Source organism: Phyllostomus discolor, chromosome 14 (genome assembly GCF_004126475.2).
Source record: "Phyllostomus discolor isolate MPI-MPIP mPhyDis1 chromosome 14, mPhyDis1.pri.v3, whole genome shotgun sequence".
NCBI lineage: Eukaryota > Metazoa > Chordata > Mammalia > Chiroptera > Phyllostomidae > Phyllostomus > Phyllostomus discolor.
Genome location: NC_040916.2, coordinates 38,311,377 through 38,319,427, shown reverse-complemented (window position 1 = coordinate 38,319,427; position 8,051 = coordinate 38,311,377). Strand labels below are relative to the sequence as shown.

Here is an 8,051-nt window from a genome sequence, read left to right as displayed (position 1 = left end):
CGGTGTATGTATATATTCATTTAGGAATTGTTTTGGGCATTTTTTCTCTTTGAGAATAAGCTGCAGACATGATGCCCTTTCCCCTACTTCAGGGTGTATTACGTAAAAATAAGAACAATTCTCTTTCATAACCACAGTACAATTATGAAAATTATGTCAATACTGATTCATTAATATTGCCTAATTTACAGACCTCATTCAAATTTTGCAATTTCCCCAATAATGTCTATTATATAGTAAAAGAAAATTCCAGGTCAGACCTTGCATGCGGTTGTCAACTATCTTGATTTTTGTCTCCTTTAACCTGGAGTAGCTTTTCTACGCTTTTTCGTCTCTTCTGACCTTGGCATATTTGAAGAGTTACAGGCCAGGTGTTTTACAAAGCATTTCTCAGCTTGGGCTGTCTGATTTTTCCTCGTGATTAGGTCCAGGTTATGCATTCTTACCAGGAATGCTTCAGAAGTGACGTTGTGATCTTCTTGGCACACAGTCCCAGGGGTTGATTTGTTCCCTTACTGTCGAAATTACTTTCAGTGACTTGCTGAAGAGCAAGTCTATCACATTTCTGCACTTTAAAATTGCTATTTTTCAGGGAGTATTTGAGATCTCGCTTCCCAGAATATGTCATAAGTTTGGCTCAAATAAACTTTTTTTTAAGATTTTATTTATTTATTTTTTTTAGAGAGGGAAGGGAGGGAGAGAGAGAGAGAGAGAAACATCAATGTGTGGTTGCTGGGGGTCATGGCCTGCAACCCAGGCATGTACCCTGACTGGGAATCGAACGTGTGACACTTTGGTTCTCGGCGCTCAATCTGCTGAGCTACGCCAGCCAGGGTGGCTCAAATAACCTCTTAAAAAATAAAATAAAATAAAATAATTATTTTTCCCTTTATTGTTGACAAATATCTTGTGGGGAGACATGCTGGGACTATGCAAATACCCTGTTCCTCATCAAACTTCACTCATTAGCATTGGCATCCACTGATGATTCTTTTTTTTTTTCCACGATGACAATTTATTAATATCCGTTGGCAGCACAGATGGATATTACCATATTTTGCTGTATACAATGCACACCCATGTTTTGTGTGCATTATACATGGGATTTTAAACCCATGTATATTGTACGTCCTTATTTTTCTCTCAAAACTTGGGCAAAAAAGTATGCATTATACATGGCAAAACACAGTCATTACCCAAACTATGGTTTCATAGAAGTGGCCAATATGTAGCCATTCTATGGGAACTGTGAGCATTTACGTATGATCTTTTAGTTGGATCTTCGAGTATGATCTTTGAGTTTCTTGAAGGTTTGCTCATGCTGCTCAATCTCTTTCTGCAGATCTTCAAGGCATGCAGAACCAAGTCCTCCGTACTCTTCTGAGTACCCACATGTGTCAGCTTAAACTCTCAGCACACCTCATCACAATTGTTATTCTCTTAAATTATCCACACAAATAGTTTAACTCAGGAACTCTTGAAGACTATACCCCAGAAGCAGCACAGAAATAAAACGACTACAATCCCATCCCAAGGAACTCATCCAAGATAAAGAACTCCCTCCTGGTTTTCCCAGCTGGAGGAGACAGAAGGCAGCCTGGGGAGATTTCCCCGTAAAGGCTGCCCTGGGCTGCATTTGATTACAATGACGCTATTGTCTGGCAAGCCTCTTAAGAGTACCATCACTAGGGTGTGGTGGTTGGGCTGTTTTTTCAACAGTGCTAATAGAAGGCTAATCTCCCATCCTCTGATTTCTCTTGCTCCCAGCTGCAGGCCTGTGAAGGAGGAATGCCCAGGTTAGCAGAGTAGTCTGTGGCTTTGAGCCTGAAGGGTACTAACTAATTTGTGAAAAGAATAAGCCCAAGAGTTAATGACCCTGATGTCATGATACTCTTTCCTATCTACTGAGCTAACTTGTCACAAACTTGTTACATTTGAACATTTCTTTAGTACATTGGTGCTTAATAACATGCAACTACTTTACTGGAGTGGAGATGAAATCTCCGGGTTACATGAAAGATGTAAATACAAGACAGGTAATTCTCATCCAAAGCCAGAGTATGGAAAATCTTCAGCATTACAGGCATCAACAACAGGCTCGCTACTGTGGTTACTGAAAACGTTTACTGGAAGGTAGGCCTCATGAGGGCGGGGAGCTTCATTTTGCTTACTGCTCTATTTGCTGTGTGAGTATGCCTGTCTCATAGTAGGAGTTCAAAACATCTTCATTGAATATCTACCTAGCAGGGGAGACACCATGACCACAAAGGTGGTTTCCCCCGGGTGTGGCTTGCCCACTGCACCCCAGATATGCTGACCCCTGCGACGCCCTCAAACATGGGAAACTCGACTGCATAATTTGTGTTAGTGGGGAACTGCGTCTGCGCTCTCCCCTGCAAAAAAAAATTTGGTGAACATATCAAAATGTTTTGTGGTATAATGGAGGAAATTAAAATGATGAAAGGATCCCCGGGCTGGCGGCGCAGCTGGCTAGAGCGTTGTCCCAAGACGCCAAGGTTGCGAGAGTAACCCCTGGTCAGGGCACATACAGAGCCAGCCAAGGAATGCAGAGATGGGTGGAAAACAAATTGATGTTTAACTCTTTAAAATCAATAAATTAAAACTAATTTAAATTACTAAATGAAATCCTGAAGGAATTATTGCCCAAATATCAGTATTCCAAGCAAAATCAGTGAGAAGAACTTGGAGAAAGGCTACTATTATGAATGTGGCCTGAAGAATCAAACCTATCTGAAACTAATATAAAATATTGAATGTCAACTGTCACTGAATAAAAAAAAAAAGAAGAAACAGACTCCCCCTCTATTGTCAGTAGTTCAAAGGTTGGGGGAGAGGATAAGTCTTGCTAGGAATTTACCTAGGTCCTTAAAGGAACATTTAAGAACTTCATGTGTTTTGGGAGAAGCTACGTGAGCGGCCTATTACAACTGAAGACTCAGGAGACAAAGTTTAAAAGCAGGAGGAGGAAAGGAACTATGTTCACACAGTATGGGATACAGTACCCCTTACCCACAGGGATATGTTCCAACCCCCCACCCCCTCGGGGATGCCTGAAATCACAGTACGGAACTCTGTATGTACTAGGGTTTCTCCAACACACACACACCTATGCAAAGCTTTAGTTTAGAATGAAGGCGGCCTCGGTGCGGTGACAGCCTCAGCTATACCAGGCCTGTAAGACCTCAGCCACCAGGTGAGGTGGGGTCCAGGTGCTCCCGAGAATGAGGTGGTAGTGGAAGAGGGGCTGTCCTGCATCCCCCTCCAGCTCCTCAGCCTCCACCTGCAGACCCCCACCAGTGTCCCACGGGACCGGACAGCGATGGTGGGGGCCTGCGGCACTGGGTCCAGCAGCAGCTGGGGTGTGACCCACCCCAGAGTGACGCGGGAACTTTCACGTAGCCCCCAGGTTTCCTCAGAATGGCCGTCACACACCTCAGAAAGTTACAGGGAGCTAGATCATTTCATCTGAGTATACCGTGTGGAATTTTGTTCCAAAGAACTCCTTTGAACAGTTTAGAAGAGTGGCAAACTTTTATTTTATTACATTTTTGGTTCAGCTTATGATTGATGATACACCTACCAGTCCAAGGACCAGTGGACTTCCATTCTCCTTTGTGACAGCAGTCACCACCATAAAGCAGGGATGGGAAGGCTGGTTGCAACGTAACTCAGATAATGAAGTTCTCCTATTTACATTGTTCGAAGTGGTAGCTTGGTGAGACCTAGATGAAAAAACATTCAGGTGGATGATGCTATCTGAAGAGCCAAAGATGAAATTTCCCTGCAGGTCTGGTGCTTCTGTCTCCAGACTTACTTGATGGTTCTTGTCATGTTGCAGCTGCTAGTTTGGGTGGGGAAACTCACCCAGAGACACATGTGGCAGTTCCAGAAACAGCAGCATGACAAAGAGTTGGCACTCCTGTAGCTGTGATGTCAGCAAGCAGAAGCAGACTTACTCGTACACATGCACAGGATGGATGGTTCATAATTCAGTAAATGAAAGAAGTTGTAAGACCTCTGGGGCCAGAACGTCAGGCTTTGTGAAATGGATTTAAAAACACAAAAGAAATTTTGGGTGTTGCTATATGTTAAACACAGGAATGGAAACAAAGATGGCATTAAATTACAAGAGCAAGTCACAGAAATGATCTGGAGTAGAAAAGTCAATGGATACATTTTTGATAATTTATCTAGCGATCCTTATTTCTACAGCCATCATCAGTACTAAACTGAATCATCAATTCTCCCTATGTATAGGTGGACAAATAGAAAAAAAGAGAATTCATGTAGATGATTTTACTTTAAAAGGCTCAAGACCTCTGGGCATGGCCTATAGACAGTCCACAACTAAAGAGTATGAGGTAATAGATGCCTGTTTGAAGCCGGGACTGTCTTGCAGCAACAGGAAGAGAAATTGGCAAACGTCTTCCAGCTCATGGAGAAAGACCTGGTATTATTTGGAGCTATAGTAGAAGACAGACTACAAGATAAAGTTCAAGAAACTAGTGAAGCACTGAGAATGGCTGTTATCAAAGTATGGGGTACTTAATGGAGAGAAACATGAAAGAGCTGTAAGGGTGAGTTTATCATGTGGACATTTCCACAGACCCATGAATATCCTTGAATTTATAAACAAGGAATCAGACAGTGAATGTGCTGAACAGTTGAGGCAGCTTGCCAGAAGAATGACAGGGGATCACGTGGTTCAGCATGCGCTGGTGGTGGATGGGATCAGTCTATCTCTCACGCTCGGGGAGCATGAAAACGTATGGGTGTTTGTGGAAATTGTTCAGCTGCTTTGTGCTGTCGTAGGGCACCACTGCAGAAAGCCAAGGCATAACCTCACGGGAGAAACGGGTAACATGGGCTGTTGGTGATGGTGGTGATGACGGAAGCATGATACAAGAAGCAAGTGCTGGCACAGCGATCGTGGGTAAAGACGAAAGACAAGCTGTAGGAAACTGCGACTATGCAACAGCTAAATGTGAATTTCACTCTGAGCTGCTTCTTGTTCATGGTCGTTTTTATTGTATTCAGCCGGCTACCCCCGTACAGTATTTTTAAAGATAAGAATGTGCTTCATTCACACCCCAATTTTATCAGTTCTACTGTTTTCTCAGCACACACTGTACGAGGTGTGTCCCTGACTCTGCACAGTGTTTGTTTTACCCCCCTTCTGTTCTGATGTGCGGTCTACGGAGACAGCATGTGGACTCCCCGTGTCACAGAACAAGCCTACCCTCTGCTGAGATGTTAGTAAAAACCATTGACTAAGCATTAAAACTGTTCTTTATTGGGCTATCCTGGATTTCAGTTATGCCTTTATTTTCTTTTTTTGGATCCTATTTTCTAATGGGGATAGATGTTATCTCTGCTTGGAAATGGCCAGACGTGTGGAAACTGGACATCTGGTACCTCGGTCTTCACAGTCATGGCTATTACCGTCACGGTAAAGATGACTTTGGCAACCCATTTTTGGACCTGAGTCAACCATCTTGTTACCTTATTTCTATTATATTCTACTTTGTGTTTTCTTTTTAAAAAAACTTGTATTGACTGACTTTAGAGAGGAAGCACTGATTTGTTTTTCCACATATTTATGCATTGTTTGTTTGTTTGTTTGTTTGAGGTCAACCCATAACTTTTATCTGGTATAAAACTGAGAAGGTCTTATTTCCAGGTGTTCACAAGTTACATTACATAACTCAGCATCAATAACCCTAGAGTTTACCCACTTACCCCTATCAAGTAAAAAACATGATGTGTTACATGACAAAGGTCTAAACAAACTACAGTAGGAACATCTGGCCAAAAAATTAAAGTGTCAACAGTATGCTTGAAACAAATTACTTTTGTCATCTGTGACAGAGTGACACTAACTCCCCTTCAAAAGACAGACTCACGGTAGCCATATGCCTGCAGTTAGGTCCCTTAACAATATATGTGTTTGTCTCAAGCAGTACAGGGTTAAAAATGAGATTTGAGCAATGATGCAATAGCCATCTTGCGCCTCATGACATATGCCTTCCCATAGAGCTCTATTGGTTTAAATCCACCAAGTGTTCCTTCATAGTGTATTTTCCTTGAATGTGATGCCATTAACAGCCTCATCAGAATACCTCGCCTGTTTGGAAAAGCAAGGAATCCAGTTTTGAACACATCATGGCTCATTTCTAGTTGTGCATGGAACACATCGTCTTCTATAGCTGTCATTAACCATCTCACTGTTGGACTAATGGCACTGTCACATCTGACAGACCACATGTAATCTGTGAAATGTGTGTCCGGCTTAGAGTTCAGCACTAGAAAACATATCTTCTTCATCATCACCTTCCACGATATGAAGCAGCACCAAGCTACACTGAGCTACTGATATTCTAATGATGTCAGGGTGGACTCTGAGGAGAGACCCACTGCTGGTCTTCTAAACTCTACCCATAATCCCTTGTATGCCTTGTCAATCATGAGTCTTGCAGCTGCATCATATGGGTCATTACTGTCTGCCTCCATAGATGTAGTAGTGCTAGACAGTTGAGATGAGGCACTAAGTTAGGCAGACCTTGATAGATTGGGGGTTGAGTGAGAGAATTCCTCCGGGACAATTTTTTTGGTACATGACTTATAGGACTCAGTTAAGAAGAATGTTCTCTCTACCCTTCCCAGAATGCACTGCAGCTGTGATTAAGTTGCGCCTGTGAATAAACACCTGCTGGAAGTGTATGGCATAGTCTTTACCAGATTTTGTGTAGTTTGTCATAAAATCAGTAGTACATTTAAGTATATATGGTGTTCATGTTGCTGATAGGGGAACTGGAGCTAAAGATTTTAGCTTTAGTCATAGTTGATATGCTTAAGAGATTAAAGCGTGTGGAAAGCTGTTATTCCAAGAGCTGGAATTCGTAACTCCAAGAAGTCAACAAGCAACTCAACCTTGTGTCCGAGGGGCCTGCAGACGGTGGCAGTGGTATCTGAGCCACTGTGTGCCAGGGAGGGACACAGATGCAGAATCGTAGATCAAATGATAAAGCAGTACTAGGAAAATAACCTCTGGGCTGAAACTCTTACCTAATTAACTTTTTTTCCAGACCCCTTACCTACCCTTTCTTCTCCTTATAAAAAGGTCGGCTTGAGATGAGATGTTAAGACAGTTTTTGAGAGTACATAACCCATTGTCTTCTCAGAGCGCTGGCATCTGAATAAAGCACCCATAAAGATTCAATCCTTGTCTCTGCTTACTGGTTCTGGTGGGTACCGGGAAGCACGAATGCTGGCTTTTCCGGTTTCACTGTCAAACAGTCCTATCCTCAGCTCTACTTGGTAAACAAGTCAGTCCTTATTCCACTGATAATTCCAGGTGGAACTGTGTACATCTTTTTACCAGCCTTTCAAGTAGTGGAGTTAGTTTGAGATACCATTTCTGTGATTCTAAACCAGTCTGACAACACTAACAGGTTTTCTGTCATCACACCTATATACCTGGCATGGAAGGTAGGTATTGGCATGGAAGGTAGATTACTGACTGAGCCACACTGAACTTTAACATGCATTAGGGACCTTCCTGCCTTTGGCAGGTGTTGTCACACAATTGATCTTTTGTATGGTGGAGAATAGTTAAAAAAATTTAATTTATTGATTTTAGAGGAAGGGGAAAAGGGAGGGGGAGAAAGAGATTGTTTTACTTATTGATACATTTATTGGCTGATTCTTGTATGTGCCCTGACTAGGCATCGAACCAGCAAACTTGGTGTATTGGGACTATGCTCTAACAACTGAGCAACCTGGCCAGGGCAAGAATATAATACTTTGATCAACTAGCAGATGGAGTGATCTTAATAGTAATGTGAATTTGTTCAGCAATAAAGGGCATGGTGACTCCTCCAAATCATCTGAGTATATCAGTACCCCATGCACTATAATCTATAAGAATAATGGACAAAATGTCAGTTGAATCAGGGATAACACTGCCCATTAGGTGCATCATAACCTCACCCTTGTAGCTATCCCTTTCGTATACCAGGTCACCAAAACAG

General features: G+C 42.3%; 1 non-coding gene across 1 annotated transcript; it reads left to right on the top strand.

Moving 5' to 3' along the window:
* The first annotated feature begins 2,232 nt into the window (after positions 1-2,232).
* Positions 2,233-2,396, top strand: LOC114489296. The gene has a single exon (XR_003683862.1). It is a non-coding gene; the product is annotated as a U1 spliceosomal RNA (small nuclear RNA).
* Positions 2,397-8,051: the final 5,655 nt, after the last annotated feature.